The sequence below is a fragment of the Gossypium raimondii genome, chromosome 5 (genome assembly GCF_025698545.1).
Source record: "Gossypium raimondii isolate GPD5lz chromosome 5, ASM2569854v1, whole genome shotgun sequence".
In the NCBI taxonomy this organism is placed as follows: domain Eukaryota; kingdom Viridiplantae; phylum Streptophyta; class Magnoliopsida; order Malvales; family Malvaceae; genus Gossypium; species Gossypium raimondii.
Window position 1 is genome coordinate 50723820 of NC_068569.1, and position 17268 is coordinate 50741087.

A 17268-nucleotide genomic window follows, 5' to 3' on the forward strand; every position below is an offset into this window, starting at 1 on the left:
GGGCACATGTGAAAAGTAAAATTTAGTTTTTATATATAAGATTAAAATTAATTAAATTTATTTTGCATTTTTTATATTTTTGGTTATTAGCTTTTAACTTATAAAATTTTAATAACCAATTTTTTTAAAATTTATTAACCAAAACTAAATAATCAGAAACATTAATATCTTAAAATAATATATTCTAAAATTCTGTAAAAATAAAAATTAATTTTCTCACCCAAACAACCTTTTAAATATGTTTTCATGCCGACCGGAGATTGATAACAAGACATCCCCAGCCGGCAAATGCAAAGACATAAGATTTTCCATGTCAGACCCTGTCTTTTGCTGTGTCATTTTCTTACACAAAAATGACAAAGCAATTTAATTATATAATAGTAAAAGACATAAACATACTATATATATATATATATATATATATGAGTACATGTAAAGTGTTTATAATTAAAAATAAAAAATTAGAGTTGTATAATTTAAATTCCTGTTAAAAAAATAAAATATGCCGGTAAGATAAGGGGATCTGTGACGACAAAGGCCAACAGCCTACGGTATAGTACAGTTTACACAAATAGAATTCGTATAGAAGTTTACTTCTTTTATTTAATATTGATTAGAATAAGGTTTTTCAACATATAAATAGATGTAGTTGTAATTCCTCTTGTATCATTCAAATTCAACATTAGTGAATTTTCTTCTCTTTTGCTTGTGATTTTTCTTGAAAAAATTTCACTTAAAATCTATGTGTTTTATCTTTTTTTTCTTTATAATACATTCCCATTACCGACGTCCAAATTTCACCGTAAATATAAATTTACCAAAATTTATATAAATATAAAACACAATTATATACCAAATACATATATAGACAAATTTTAGTGAAAGATGACATGAAATCAAAGCATTGAAGTCCAAAAGTAGTTGTGGGAATAATGGAGATTTGTATTTTGGCTAAATGGCCTTATTGATGTACAAAGAGTTTTACCTAAACTTTTGAATCCTACTGTTTTCTTTACTCATTCAATTAGTGGTCATAAATGTGTATTTAATATTGTTGCACTTATCTTATTCTAAATAGAGTGAATGCCAAACTATAGGTTTTTATTTTAGCCACTCAACTATAAAAAAATTTTAATTTAGCTGTTAACGTTTTAGATAATTTTTGTTTCGGTCACTTACATTTGGAATCAAATCTATTTTGTTCATTCTCCGTTAAACGGTTAACAGAAGTGGTGATGTGATCTTTTTTTAAACTGGTATAATAATATATTTGGTCTTCAATACTTATATATTACATCAATTTGATCCTAATTTAAAATATTTCAATAAATTTAACCATCCACATTTATAAGTTCTATCGATTTGATCCTCAAACACATATATTAAATATAAATATAAATAGATTTAAACACATATAAGTAAATCTTGTTAAACTTATATGTAAATTTATGATTTTATAAACTTCATTCATGATCGTGTTAACACATTCTCAACAGAGGAACCCGATTTTTCCTATAAAACCTAACAAATAAAAAGAAAAAAACTTCTTATAAACCTTTTTCAAATCATCATCTTTTGCATTCTTATCAACTTGAAGAATCATCTAATAATCTGCACCCATCTTTAAGCATAAAATTATAGTAAAATATATTTTCATCTAATTTGTTTGCAATTTATTTAGAAAAAGATGTAAATTTTCTAGGGTTTTTATTTTCTAACTTGAATTTTAGATTTTTTTGTAAGATTTTAATTTTTAGATACACATATTTTTATAATTTATAATTTCTTTTATATTTTAAATTTTTATATATTTTCTTTTAATTTTAAATATCTTTTATAAAAATAGATTATAGCCTCGTTAAGGCCACATGTCACAATCTAAGAGTGTCATGTGTCCTATATTTAATATCGTTACAAAAAAATAACCAAAACCCTTGACAGAATGAAAATTCGAATACCAATTTGGGACAAAAAAAATCATAAGTACTCACTTGGAGAGGTGTCAAGTTCCGGGGGAGGTAAATGCATATGTAAGCCTTAAATTACAATTAAATATAAAAACATATAATATTATTTGTATAAATATAAATAATATTATATTTTTTACTTTTTCATAATATTTATATCTGTTTGAAGATCAAATTGATAGAATTTAGTATTGAGGGCTAAATGTGTTATTATACCAATTAGAAAAAGGCATAACTTACGCTAACCATTTAATGGAGAGTAGCCAAAATAGAAACAACTTAAAATGTGAGTGACTAAAATAGAAATGATTTGAAACGTTAGTGACTAAATTGAAAATTTTCATAATTGGATGGCTAAAACAAAAGCGCACTAATAATTAGGTGACTAATTCTATAATTTACCCATTTTTCTGAACAAATTATAATCAATATTGATAAGGACACCAATGAAGAAAAGAACCATAACCACAAAATAAGCGTGGTATTATAGTCTCCAACCCTTAAATAGGATGATTGTCACATCCCAAAAATATGGCTAGTAGAAATAGGGATAAAATTTAGATTTTTAAAAAAAAAACATAGGGTAAAAGGATTTAGAGAATGCCTTAAAAACTATTTTCATTAAGAATTAATAAGAATGAGTTTATTGATTTAGTGGTAAAGCCTTAGATTTTCCTTAGGTTCTAAGTTTGAAATCCCTTGTGTACGATTTAGTCAAAATATTTTATTTTCTTATTTTTACCCATAAAAGTGTCGAATTTTGAAATAGCCAGTCAAAAACTATTTTTTAATTTTGTCCTTAATTTAAAATAGTCCTAATTCTGCATGAATTACTAAAACCTATTTCAATTAGGAAAAAAAGAGTTTTATAAATAAGAAATCTTTTCAAACAATAGAATTTTTATCTAAAGAATTTTCCAAGGAAAACTCTGAAAGCTTTTTCTTTTCTCATCCATTGCCAAATCAAATTTCAACTAAAGAATTCAAGGTTTTCATAATCGTCTCTCTCCTTCCAAGTAGATCGTCAATCTCCTCATCCAAATAAGGTTTTTAGTCTTCAAATCAAGTGTGGGGTCTAAACTTAAATCATTGTATATAATTAATTAAAGTATTAGAAAGTAAGTAATCAGTATAGGCGAACCCCCTGTAGTATGCGAACCCCCTGTTATGCGACCCTCTGTGTACGAGTCCCAATATGTGAGCCCTTGCATGCGAACTCCTAGAATATATTTATTTGAAGCCTACATGTAATATATGTGAACCCTGCTATGTGTGAACCTTGTTGCATGTGAACCCTTATAAACTATTCTATATGCGAACTCGTATACTAAACCTTATATGATTGAATATGCGAACCTTTAGTATACTTATACGAACCCTATATGTTATTACATGCGAACCCTAAATTGTTATTATATGAGAGCGCTACCTGTTTGCCTTGCGAACCGTAGGAGGAAAGTACATATGAACCATACATGCTATAACATGCGAACCCTATTTATACCCTGTTTGTACGAGCTCTGATGCAGGCAAACCATATATGTGCAAACACCTAGGTGCGAACCCTACTTATTTATGGAATGGTTCAATGTTATTTTGAATGGCTTTTGAGTATGATTAAATATGTGGAGTCTGAATAGATTGAAATGTTTAGCTTTGATGTCAAATTGTGGATCATTGGAATGAATGTTTAGATTTAGACCATTGGCATGTATTTGACATGTAGTTGAACATGTTTTTATGTAGGTTTGTATGTGCACAAATGCACCAATTGTGTGAAATGGTTTGGTTGATTGAAATAAGTACCAAAAGGCTTAGTTTATGTCAAAAATAGAATCCACGTTGCGACGTCAAGCGATGGTTGTCGCGACGAAACTTGGGTTTTAGGCCATAGTGTGACGAGAAACCCCGTTGTCACAACGAGGCCAAGTCACTCACGTCGCGATGTCAAGCTGAAATTTTGGAAATATTGTAATTTGATCCTTATTCGATTCCAAGTTATCTTAGAGCATACATAAGGTTGTATAAGACCCTAAAAATGTTATATTTTATGAATATGAATTGAAATTGCTATGTTTGTATGATTTATGTTTGTTTTGAATGTTAATTGTTCGTAGTTATTTCGGTAACAACTATAGCATCCCATAACTCAGACCTGATGATCGGGTCGGACGAGAGGTGTTACAATTTGATACCTTTAACAAGTGATAGACCATTTGAGACTATCTTCTTACTCGCCACCAGCCAAAGGCAAATTCCATCTGCGGGTACTACTGTGTATCCACAACCAAAAAACATGTTTCATTTGTAGGACTTTTATTGTAAATCCACAGCCAAAGGTAGATTCCAACCGCGAAGACTTGTTGTGTGTCCACAGCCTAATGACAACTATTATTTATAAACTAGTAGTGATTTATCTACATCCTGATGTGTTGAAGATGGGAGTTCTAGGGAACTCCCATTATGGTGTGTAGCGGTGGGGTAGGATTTATTCTATTTAAACCTGAAGTTGTATGGCATCATTCAAATCATGTGCATAGAAATCTGAAAATTATGTTATGATACATAAGCGTGAATGTGTGTGTGTGTGCGCGCGCACACACGCATGGATATGATTATTGCGGGCAAAAATGAGAATTTAGTTAATTCTTAAAACTATTATTGTGAGTTCTAACATATTAATAATGGTTGCACTTGAAAATTTGATACTTTGAACTGAACTGTTACATATGCTTATTGTATGCAATGTTAATTAATGTGTCTTAATAATTGTTGCATTGATTTTATTGTAAATGGACTCACACTGAGCATCATAGATCACCCCTTTAATTTTTCATCATTACAGATAACCCACCAGGTTAGGACGCAGGCATGATATTTGGAGGGTCTTGGCATAATTTATTTTATTTTCAATTTATTAAGGCTTAATATTTCCATTTATTTTATTATTTGAGGACTATAAGTTTTATTTTTGAACTGTGATATGAGACTTAGGATTTAGGTTTGTTTTATTTTGAATGACATTTTATTTGAGTTTTTAAGATATTATGCTATAATTATTAATTAGTATGCATGAACCCCCGGTTTTTCTTAAAACCGATAGATATCATTTTTTCGTTGCCAAATTAAAATTAAGATTTTGAGGATAATAAAATGGTTTGTAACTGAATTAAACAAATGTTTTTAAATAACTATTTTCAAAAACTTCGATAACCCTACTAGGTCATCTCGATGGTTGATGTAATTTTTCAAATTCAGGTCTAAACGTCTAGGCCGAGTTGGGAGGTTACATTTATAATTTTTTATGTTTTATATTTTTTAAATTTAAAAGTAATAATGTACAAATCCTATATGTTACAAAAAAATTAAAATATATAAAAATACTAAAAAAATTGTCTGAAATGAACCTAGACAACAATTTGTTCATTCACTGTGGAAAAAATTATATATTTTATAAATTATATATATTTTGTCACGAGTCAAAATGTGAGACTGTCACATGTCATCATGCTATTAGTTTATCATTTTCATTAGGGACGAAGCTAGAACAATTTTTTTAGGGGGCCAGATGAAATTTTAATTTTTTATAATTTATATCTTTATCATTTTTAAAAGATTAAATTAAAATTTTATAATTTTAGGAGGGCCAAAGTGCAATTTTACCTTTACTAATTTAAAATTTTAAAAAGTTTTAAAGGGCTTTAATAGTAATTTTCTATTTTAGGGGGGACCGTGGCCCCTGCCAGCCTCTAAATTTGCCTCTGATTATCATATTAGCATATTTTAATGGTATTAATTAGTACATAAAAATATATAATTAATTTACGGTTTTTAAATTTAAATACCAATTAGATCAAATAAAAAATTATGTATTAATCCTTTCCATTTTAATTTTCCCAAAAGTGTAATTTGGCCTTAAAAAATAATTTACCATGGAAATCCCTTGAAATTGGGGCATTTTACCAAAAAAGCCTTTTTTTTTTAAAATTACCGAAATGGGCCCATTATTTAATTATTTACCGGAATGGTCCATTTTTCGACAAATCGCGGCCGCGTCAGCGCGATGTCAGGGTACGTGTCAGGAAATCGTGGCCACGTCAACGCGAGTTGCTGACATGGCAACAAATCGCTCCCTCTAGCAAATCGCGCTGATGTGGCCGCGATTTACTGACGCGTATCCTGACATCGCGCTGACGTGGACGCGGTTTTGTTGTTTTTCCCACGTTAGGTTTTTTTAGCTTTTAGGGGTTAGGGTTCAGGCTTTTTAGGGTTTTTAGGTCCTGGAAGAAATAATTTCGAGTTGACATTTCTGATCAAATAGTATAAAATCGCTTTTAGCAGGATGTTATTTTAGAAGAATTTGTGAAATCGCGCCCTCGTAGACGCGCTTTTACTACAGTAGGTCATGGAAGAAATAATTTTTTTTTACTTTTCTGAGCAAATAGTATAAAATCGCTTCTAGCAGGATGCTATTTGAGAAGAATTTGTAAAATCGCGCCCTCGTGGACGCGTTTTTGCTACAGTCGGTCATGGAAGAAATATTTTTTTTTGATGTTTCTGAGCTAATAGTATAAAATCGCTTCTAGCAGGATGCTATTTGAAAAGAAATTGTGAAAATCGCGCCCTTGTGGACGCGCTTTTGCTACAGTAGCATGTTTGGGCTGAGGCTATAAATTAGGCAGAAAATGTTCTCAGAATGCATAAGTCACAGCAGAAACAATTTAGAGAGGCTAAGAAGGTTAGAGTTTCAAATATGAGTGAACGTATTAGTGCTGTTATTTACTACGATGGTGAGGTTTGCCACACCGAGAATGGTGTTGTTGTTTTGTGGGAGAATACGGTGCGACTGGTTTTTAACCAGAACATAAATTTGATAGAACTTCGTAAAAGAATTAGGCATAAAATTTTCGAAACGACGCCAATGAAAGTTTTATCTATCACGCATCGATTTTGTTCTTCTGTTGATTTAGTGACATATGACTCGTTCTACATAAAAGGTGCTCGTAGCTTAGAGAAAATGGTGCAGACTCATCTTGCTAGTGGAGCACCTTATATTGAGTTATATGTACAATTTACATCACCAATTGATGTACTTGCGATCGGTGTTCGAGATGTATACACGACCCCTGGCTGACACTCGGTTAGCGGGTTACAAAATACGGAACAGCCCATGTTCGGTAGCGGTGTCGAATGTACATCCTCCGCAAGACACTCTGTCGGTGGATGAGACATGTACGTCGGTGGCTCGACGTTGATGCTGGAAATACGTACTGGGGAACAGCATCAAGTTCTAGTGGGTGGCAATCTACATCCAATTGGGGACGTTATCAAATGCCTAGAAGAAGGGATGATGTACTCCCTACGACGTTAACCAGTGAGGGGACCTCGTACGCTGCAGATGATTGTGGGTTAGAAGATGACTCCGGTGTAGATCCACCTCGAGAACCCGGGCCAGTGGTGCAGAAGTTGGCCTATTTTCTGAACCGGAGGCTATTCCAACAGAACCTGAAGATGCTGAAAGGAGTTCAGATGAAGAAGAAAATCCATGATTCAGAGCATACTCACCTCCTGCCCACATGCATAATGTCGATCTGTCTGCAGATGATGCGTTAGAGTTTCCAGATCTATCACACCGGTTGCGTGATCATACAAGTTCGGGGGTAGATTCCGGTGAATTTGAAGTTGGTAATTAGTTTACCAACAAGGATAGTTTTATTGGTGCTTTAAAATAACATAGCATCAAAAACGGCGTTAACTACCACGTCGTTAAATCCAAATCTGATAAGTTTGAGGTGAAGTGTGCGGTCCAAGACGGCACATGTTCATGGAAAATCTACGCCTCGTTAAGGAAAAGGACAGGGTTGTGGGAGATTAATAAGTACAAAGGTCCACATACATATGCTGCAGGTATAGTATTGATGGTTTTTGAATAATACTTTTATTATGCAATGTTGCATTATTTAATGTACTCGATTTATAGGTGTTTCACAAGATCATCCCAAGATGGATTCAGCTATGTTAGCTAGCTTGATACTGCCCACGATAAAAGCAGATCCCAGGACTTCAGTGCTGGTGTTAATTGCTAATATCCGTAGCCAAATGGGGTACACGCCTTCTTACCGCAAGGCTTGGATAGCTAAGCAAAAGGCGTTGGAGAAGATACATAGTGGGTGAGACGCTTCATATAATGAAATATGGCAGTGGTGTCAGGTGCTAGAGAGATACGTCCCAGGTGCCGTGACATACCTTGAAACGGAACATGCGTACTACAACGACCGATTGCTACGTGGATTCCAAATGTTCAAACGCCTGTTTTGGACCTTTAAGTAATGCCGAGACGCATTTTCATACTGCAAGCCGTTGGTACCAATTGACGGTACATTCATGTTCGGTAGGTATACTCATCGACTATTGCTTGCAGTGGCACAGGATGGCTGTGGGAGAATTCTTCCAATTGCATTTGTAATAACACCGGGGGAGTCGTCTGATGACTGGGATTTCTTTCTCTCTAGGTTAAGGAGGCATGTGTGCCCCTAACCTGATATCTGTGTTATTTCAGATCGGGGCTCCGGTATACTAGTTGCATTTGATAGATAAGGAAGCTTATGGCAGCGCACACACCATAGATATTACCTAAGACACGTTGCTTCGAACTACTACAGGCAATATCTATCTAAGAGCGAACGACGACAAGTGACCAACATGGGTATTTAGTCTATATCTGTGTTATTTCGTTTGTCAATTTGAATTAGTTTTATTGGTAGAAGTGGTATAAATTATTCGCTATGATCTTATATTGGCAGGGTATGAAATAAATAAAGATCGTTTTCACGAGATGTTGGCAATTTTACGTTCAATTAACGGAGAAAGGGCGGACTACCTTTGTAACATACATTTCGAACAGTGGGCACAAGCATACGCCGGCAGCCTACGATATGGCCATATGACGTTGAACCTGGCTGAATGCATAAATTCTGTTATTAAAGGAACGTGCCATCTACCGATAACATCGGTTGTGCGAGAGACATATTTTCGTTTGGCGGCGCTATTTCCAAAGCAAGCAGCATGTTATGCAGGCCATATGCAGGGAGGCCATGTATGGTGCAATAAGGTAGTTCAAGAAATTAACAAGGCCAATTCGATGGCAAACACCATGCACACAGTGTGTCACGATCGAGACAATTTATGGTTTCGCGTGACAGAGTTTGACAGACCACACCAAGGTGTTGTTGGCGGGCAATATTGTGTACACTTGCGAAATAGGACTTGTGACTGTGGGATGCTTGATGCACTTCGTTATCCATGCGCGCATGTTATTGCAGCTTGTCAAAAGCTCCGTCTGGATCCGATGAGTTATGTGGACGAAGTGTACAAATTAAAAAAACATGTACAACGTCTGGAGACACGTTTTTCCACCGGCCTCAGATGAACGTAAGTGGCCGCCTGTATCTCTTACTCTTTTTAAGTTGTTACCGGATAGAGAATTACGTCGAAAACCAAAGGGTCGACCTTGGTTGACTAGAATACGTAACAATATGGATATCCGAGAAACAGTCAGTCAAACGAAGTTGTGCGGATGGTGTAGGAATCCAGGCCATACTAGTCGATCATGCCCTAATCGCAATAGTTGAATGTAATTGTAAAAAAAATTAATGGTTGTGAAATTATTAATTGATAAATTGTATTAATTGTTAGTAAAAATTTCAAATTATATAAAATTATTAATTGTTAGTACCAGTCAAAACATTTTTCCAAATCTAACATTATGTGAAAGTAAAATTATTAATTGATAAATTGTATTAATGGTTAGTAAAATTATCAAATTATATAAAATTATTAATTTTAGTACCAGGAAAAACATTTTTCTAAATCTAACATTATGTGAAAGTAAAATTATTAACTTAGTTTAATTTTTTAATTAACTTAGTTTAGGGTTTTAAAGTTAAGGGTTAGGGTTTTTAAGTTAAGGGTTTAGGGTTTTTAAGTTAAGGGTTAATGTTTTTAATTTAATTAGGTTAGGTTAGGGTTTTTAAGTTAATTAGGTTAGGGTTTTTAATTAAAATAGGGTTTTTAATTTAATTAGGTTAGGGTTTTTAAGTTAATTAGGTTAGGTTTTTTAATTAAAATAGGGTTTTAATTAAATTAGGTTAGTGTTTTTAAGTTAATAAGGTTAGAGTTTTTAATTAAAATAGGGTTTTTACTTTAATTAGGTTAGGTTTTTAAGTTAATGGTTAGGGTTTTAATTTAATTAGGTTAGGGTTTTTAATTAAAATAGGGTTTTAATTAAATTAGGTTAGGATTTTTAAGTTAATTAGGTTAGGTTTTTAATTAAAATAGGGTGTTTAATTTAATTAGGTTAGGGTTTTAAGTTAAGGGTTAGGGTTTTAATTTAATTAGGTTAGGGTTTTTAATTTAATTAGGTTAGGGTTTTTAAGTTAATTAGGTTAGGGTTTTTAATTAAAATAGGGTTTTAATTTAATTAGGTTAGGTTTTTAAGTTAATTAGGTTAGGTTTTTAATTTAAATAGGGTTTTAATTAAATTAGGGTAGGGTTTTTAAGTTAATTAGGTTAGGTTTTTAATTAAAATAGGGTTTTTAATTTAATTAGGTTAGGTTTTAATTTAATTAGGTTAGGGTTTTTAAGTTAAGAGTATTAATGGTTAGTAGAATTCTCAAATAATATCAAAATATTCAAAATATGCAAAATATTAAAAAATTTCTATTTTATTACATCAAATAATATCAAATTATTCAAAATATTTGTACAAATAAATTTAAATACGGCAATCAGTGTCTATGCCCGGGGATTCAAGTACACATGGCGGTAGTCAACTGATTCTGTATTGTATTCCTCCTTTCTCTAGCTTCCGGCGGCGGTTGTTGTTCCTCCGGTGGGGATTATGGTTCATCCGGTACGGCATCTGGTTGTCAGACTTGGGACGATGATCCACCTTCAAAGAATAGTGTATGTGGAGGTGTTTGCATCACGAACGTTGACGGTGTTTGAAAGCCATACGTTTGTGGGGATTGGTAAAAAAGAGAGCTCCCCGACGGCCCCTCTTGCGATCCCTGGTGCGCCGCTGGCCTATACATCGGTGGTCCACTCGGCATAACAGGAAATGGAGCTGAACCGGGCATTTGACTCTAACCTGTCATAGGACTCGGAAAAGGATACATATAAGGGTTAGGATACATATAAGGGCTAGGAAACGCACCTGGCATCATCTGAAAAGGCGGTTGCGTGGGTATCATTGGATAAACTGCTGCGTCGGGTGACTGTGTCGTTGCTCTCATTGGGCGTGGTGATTGCATGGCCGCTGATGATGAGTCGGGTGAATGTCTGGGCCTCGTTGAGGGGCTGCCTTCGTCGTCTTGTCGTCTTGGATTTAGAGGCTCGCGTCTTTCCCTTTCGACACGTATTTGCCGCCGCCTTTCCTCTGGCGTCAGTAAATACGGTTTGCCATGGATCTTAAACCATGGCATGTATTCTGGAATGCACGCTAACTCCGGAGCGAAGATTGGTTCCCGAGTAGGTATATATTGATACCGATCTTCCCACATTTCCATGTCCTCGGACCAGTAACTCGACCAATCCGTATTCAATTGCCGAAGGTCGACTTTGTGTTGATCGTCAAACTCCTCAGGATCCACGGGAACCGGTTGTCTACATCCAAACTGTTGTAGCACTCTGTCTGACTGGTGCGGCTCCACAGTTGCGTAGTTGATCAACACGACTTTCACGTGCCAAGCATTCGGATTTTTTATGAACTCTTCCGAAATTACTGCCCGAATTACCGGATCCTCGTATGGTGTCCATTGAAACTATATGAACATGATAGAAATATTAATTATATACATAATACTAAATGCTAAATACTAAATACCAATCGACTAGCGAATGTATGGAAATATCTATTTTATTTAATACTTACTTGTGATTCCGACTGTTGGTCTAATAGAAGCCGTATATCTTCAAGTTCCTTAGGTAATCGAGCATGACTTGCCGGATGGTTCCACCTAATTAAATAAACTTTTAGCATACTTTTATTTTTAAATATCTACATAATAATTGTAAAATCTAATATAAAATTTACCTTGTTATGAGTGGGAATGTATATGGGTGGTCCACTCGAGGACGTAGAAATGGAAAGCGAAACCGTGCCTACGACTGTAATAGTGACAGGCAACCTCTGATTTTTGCTCTCTTCGGTCGCGTTGCCCCGCACATCTCCCGATATAACGTTGCCAAGACGATAGACCCCCAACTCAATTCATCGGCTACTTTAAAATCAACGAGTTTCAGCAGCCATGTTAGATGTGCGCGGCTCCGTGACGTGTCGGGCATCAGATAACCTCCAATTATTTGAAGAACGTATGCCCGAGCATATCGGATTCTTTCAATTTCGATTGAATCTTCATCCGGATCAGGGAATGTGTCACGTAACCAGCCCATCTCGATCTTACCTCCTTCCATTTTCTCCGAAATAGCGCCCAAAAGCTCGTAGCACACCGCCCCCCATTGCTAGATTGGACAGACTCGATGACTGGGTACCCGTCCACCGACAATCCCTATTGCAGACTGACATCTTCTAGAGTGATAGTGCACTCTCCACATGGAAGATGGAATGTGTACGTCTCGGGTTTCCACCTCTCGATCAACGCACTGATTAGTTTTGGGTACAACTTGCATCCCCGGCCTATCGTCGCCACGTGCCAAAAACCCGCTTCCCGCAAGTAGTTCTCTACCAACGGTGATGGAGGAGCATGCATATTCCGAATCTTGCATTCCAATACCTGATCTACAGACTTTTATAACAAATAATAAATTAATAATTATCTAAAAATACATAAATAAAAAGTTCTTAAATAATATTTAAAAATTAAATTTAACACTTACCATTTTCATTTCTTCCACCGATATGTGATGCTTATCAAGACGAGTCAATGATCCGGCCATTGATGAAATCGTAGAAATTTTTACGATTTATAAAAAATATAAAAAATTTTAAAATTATTTTAAAAAAGGAAATTGAGAGCAAATGGAAATTAAATATGGATTTAGAGAATTTTGGAAGGAAATTGAGAGAATATTGAAATTAAATATGGATTTTAGAGAATTTTGGAAGGAAATTGAGAGGAATTTGAGAGGAAATTGGGAGGAAATATGAGAGAGGATTAGTTTGTGAAAAAATAAAAAGGGGTGGGGGTATTTATAGTTTTTTTTTACCGTTTGGGGGGGCAACGGTCAAATTTTTACCGTTGAGCCTTTGTTCATGCAGTGACACTAAATCGCGCCACGTCGGTAGATTTCTCACTACAGCAATTTGTTGCCATGTCAAGAACTCATACCGACGTGGGTCATGATTTCTGATCGTACCTTAACATCGCGCTGACGTGGCCGCGATTTGCCGAAAAATGGACCATTCCTGTAAATAATTAAATAATGGGCCCATTACGGTAACTTTTTTAAAAAGGGCTTTTTTGGTAAATTGCCCTTGAAATTGTCGTTATAATTATTTATTTCTTTTTCTTTCTTCGACCCAGTAATCATGGTGCACCATTAACAACTGACCCACGATTGATACAATACTTCTACCTAAGTGCCAACGATTCCTTGTACGGATTCAATGGCATGCTTCTGTTTAAACTATCAAATTCATCAATTCAAGTCCTATATTTTTAAATTTTTAAAATTTTAATTTTAATCCAAACAATAAGATTAAACTCAATAACTAGATTTGTACTATACGTACAATTATAAATTTGGCACATGTACTAGCGGTTGATTGCATTTTACCACTCTCTACTAAAAAAATAGACAAATTAATCCTTATATATTAGATTAAAGAGCAAATCAATCTTTTTTTTTAAATTTAATCTATTTTTACTATTAAAAATTGGTCACTGTACATTAGCAGGAGGTATATGTGGCACGTCATATGTCATTGTTTGGTTATTCCTTTAACCATATTCGTTTTCAATAAGTCGGGGTAGCCCGCTTGATCGATTTAATCTTTTTTAGATCAATATTGGGTTTAGATGTTTTAAATTTAGGTTGACTTTGCACGACTTATTTTACTATTTAAAAATAGGTTAAAATATATCTAATGTCACTAAACTATTAGTAAATTTACGTTTTCGTTACTCAACTTTAAAAACTATAAAATGATCACCGAACTATTTGAAAATTTTCATTTAAGTAACCAGGTTGTTAAAATTGTTGATGTTGGCCTTCTCCGTTTGCGCCACCTATACTAATAGAAAGCTCTTTTTCCTCTTTTCTTCTACAATTCATTTTTTTTATGAAATAACTTTAAATGTTACGAATTTGCAAACGAAAATCCAAATAGTTTTTTTCTTTGATTTTTGACACTAGTTGTTAGATTAACTTGTTTATAAGGTATGTTCTTCAACTAGCTGATGGATATTGATTTACCATACCGATCATCGAGTCGTCGCTTAGAGCTCACCAGTCAAACTTAAAAAAAAAACACTTAACATCTAGTGATTTAAATAAAAAATTCAAATAGTTTAGTGACTTGAATGAAAACTTTTGAATAATTTAGTGATCATTTTATTATTTTCTAAAGTTGAGTAATTAAAATATAAACTTACAAATAATTTCGTGACCTTGGGTGTAATTTACCTTATTTTTCTCATTGATTTAATGTTGAAGACTAATTTATTAATTTTTAAATAGAATAATAAAATATAATCTAACTCTTAGTATAAGGTCATGGTACTTTTACCTCCATAAAATCTTATGAATGTCTACATCATTACATGACTAAAATCAATTAGAGTTTTTTTTAGATAAAGTACAAAAAAATCACTGATTATTTATTTTCTTTTATTTTAGTCACTCAACTATTAATTTTTAATTTTTAATTTAATTATTAAACTTTTAAAAATTAAATATTTTGATCATTCAACATTAATTTTCGTTAAATTTTTAACGAAACATTGATAATGTTTTTTCTTTTATCCTTTCTTTTCATTATTTCTTCTTATTTTCTCTTCTTTTAGCGTCAGTACCGTTCACAGCTTTCTTCGACCAATTATGACACCAACATGATTCTCAGTCACTGTTGAATCCCAAGCAGTTGATATCTTAATAAATGGTCTAAATTGTACTAAATTTGATTGAATCTCTTCTTCTTTTTTTCTTCATGTTTTCTTCTTTATTGGTGAAAAGAGAGAAACACCACTATTTATTATTAACCAAATTTGATATTAAAAGTTTTAACCCAACATTCATGTCTTTAATAAGTGGACTAAATTGTACTGTTTGATCCACTTTTATTTTCTGCAAAATGTTTTCATTTATATCTTTTAACATCCATTTTCATAATTAATTTGTTTTTCACTTTATTTTTTAAATTAATTAACTTTTTAATATTATTTTTATATATAAAAAAGTCTAAATAGTTACTTATCTACTTATTTTATTCAACTTTTTTTTTTACTGAAAATTTTATATTAAGTAAAAATGGGAAAGAAAGTTACTTAGACTTAAGAACGGTGAACAACGCCGTAGCGAGATCTTTGCTCCTTAGATCAAGAAAACCAGATTGATAGCAGAAAGGGGAATGTTTGAGTAGAAGGAAAGGCAAAGAAATGCGAAAGATCATTTTTTTGGAAACATTTACCTTTTAGGAATTTAGCACCTACACAAGCTTGTAGGGATTACTTTTGGAGAATGAGTGCCAGCTAAGGCCCCGTTCTCCTCTGCTTAAGTGATGAGCTTTTATATGGAAAAGCACTTTTCCATCAAAAGCAATGAAGAACACACTTCATTTGGTACCAAATTTTTAACTTATTGCAAGTGCTTTTGAGCATAAGAAAAGCAGAAAAATTTAGTTTTTCCTCCAAATTTTGTTCTCTGCTGGTTCTCTGCTGGTGCTGGTTCTTTGTTCCTCTGCTGGCGCTGGTTCTTTGTTCCTCTTTTCCACTTCTCAAAAGCCTCTAGTTCTGAAAATGTATATACGACACAAACTAGAATTTTTTTTTTTGTTTTAAAGGTCTGAAAATGGAGACATTTAAACTTAAAACTTATTAATGAGGGGTACTGAAGGTTGAAGATGAGTTGTTAATGAGGGCAAACTGACAGGGTAGACAACATAATAATTTTCCATCCAAATTCAGCAATGAAACCATCTATTTAAGGACTCAAGAAAAATATTTGACAACATTGTTCCATTACAGTATTCATCAAACTTGATATACTAAACAAAAACAGTGAAAATTCTTGTGAAGGCCGATCCTGATTTACTGGAAGTAGAGAGCAAACAAGTTGGAATAGTAATTTCAATATAAAAATAAAAATATTTAAATAAAAGCATTAATTAAAAATAAAAATAATTTTATAATAATACAATTGTGTCAATATCTAATTACACATATTTAATTATTATATTTAAATATTTAAATATAGTTTATATATTCTAATTAAATTTAATAAATAATTAATATTAATTACTTAGAAATATTTAAAATTAATATTATATATTAAAATATTAACAATAAGTTATAATAAATTATTTTTTCTATTTTTTCTAAAATATCATAATATTAACTAATCTGAACATTATTTAAATACATATTTGTTACTTTATAATATCATATCTAAAATAGACATTTTATTCTTCAAAAGCATTTTTTGACAGCAATACCAAACACTCAAAGTTTTCAAAAACACTCTTCAAAAGCACTTTTTCACAGCACTTTTCAAAAGCAATGAAGAACTGGCCCTATGTCTAGGTTGACTCTTAATTTGTTTTCTTTTTCAATTTTTTTGTTTATTATTTTGGTTGTTATATTTAATTATGTTTGTTTCTTTACTCTCGTAGGCCCATTTTCAATGGGTTAGCTTGTACTTTGATTTATTTTATTATAAAGTCCAACTTAGTTCATTTAAAATTTTTTTAACTAATTATAAAACACATCTAAATTATTAAATGTTGAAAAAATTTCAATGGTTTATCAAACACACGCTTACTATTTTCATATGATACTCACAAAAGCTACTTTATTTTAATTAATGTATTTAACAACTATCTTAAAACTAAATTCAAAGAGTATAAAGACTGAAAATGATCAAATTAGATACATAATACAAGACTAGTAGTAGAATTTTACTTACTTAATTCAACTGTCACTATTTTGATTAGAACTGAAATTTTAAATTTTAAAAAGTACGGGACTAAAATTGAATAAATTAGAATATATGGACTAAATTCACAACTAGACATAAAACAAAGTCTAAAGCATAATTTTACTTCAAAAAAATATGTTGTCACCAA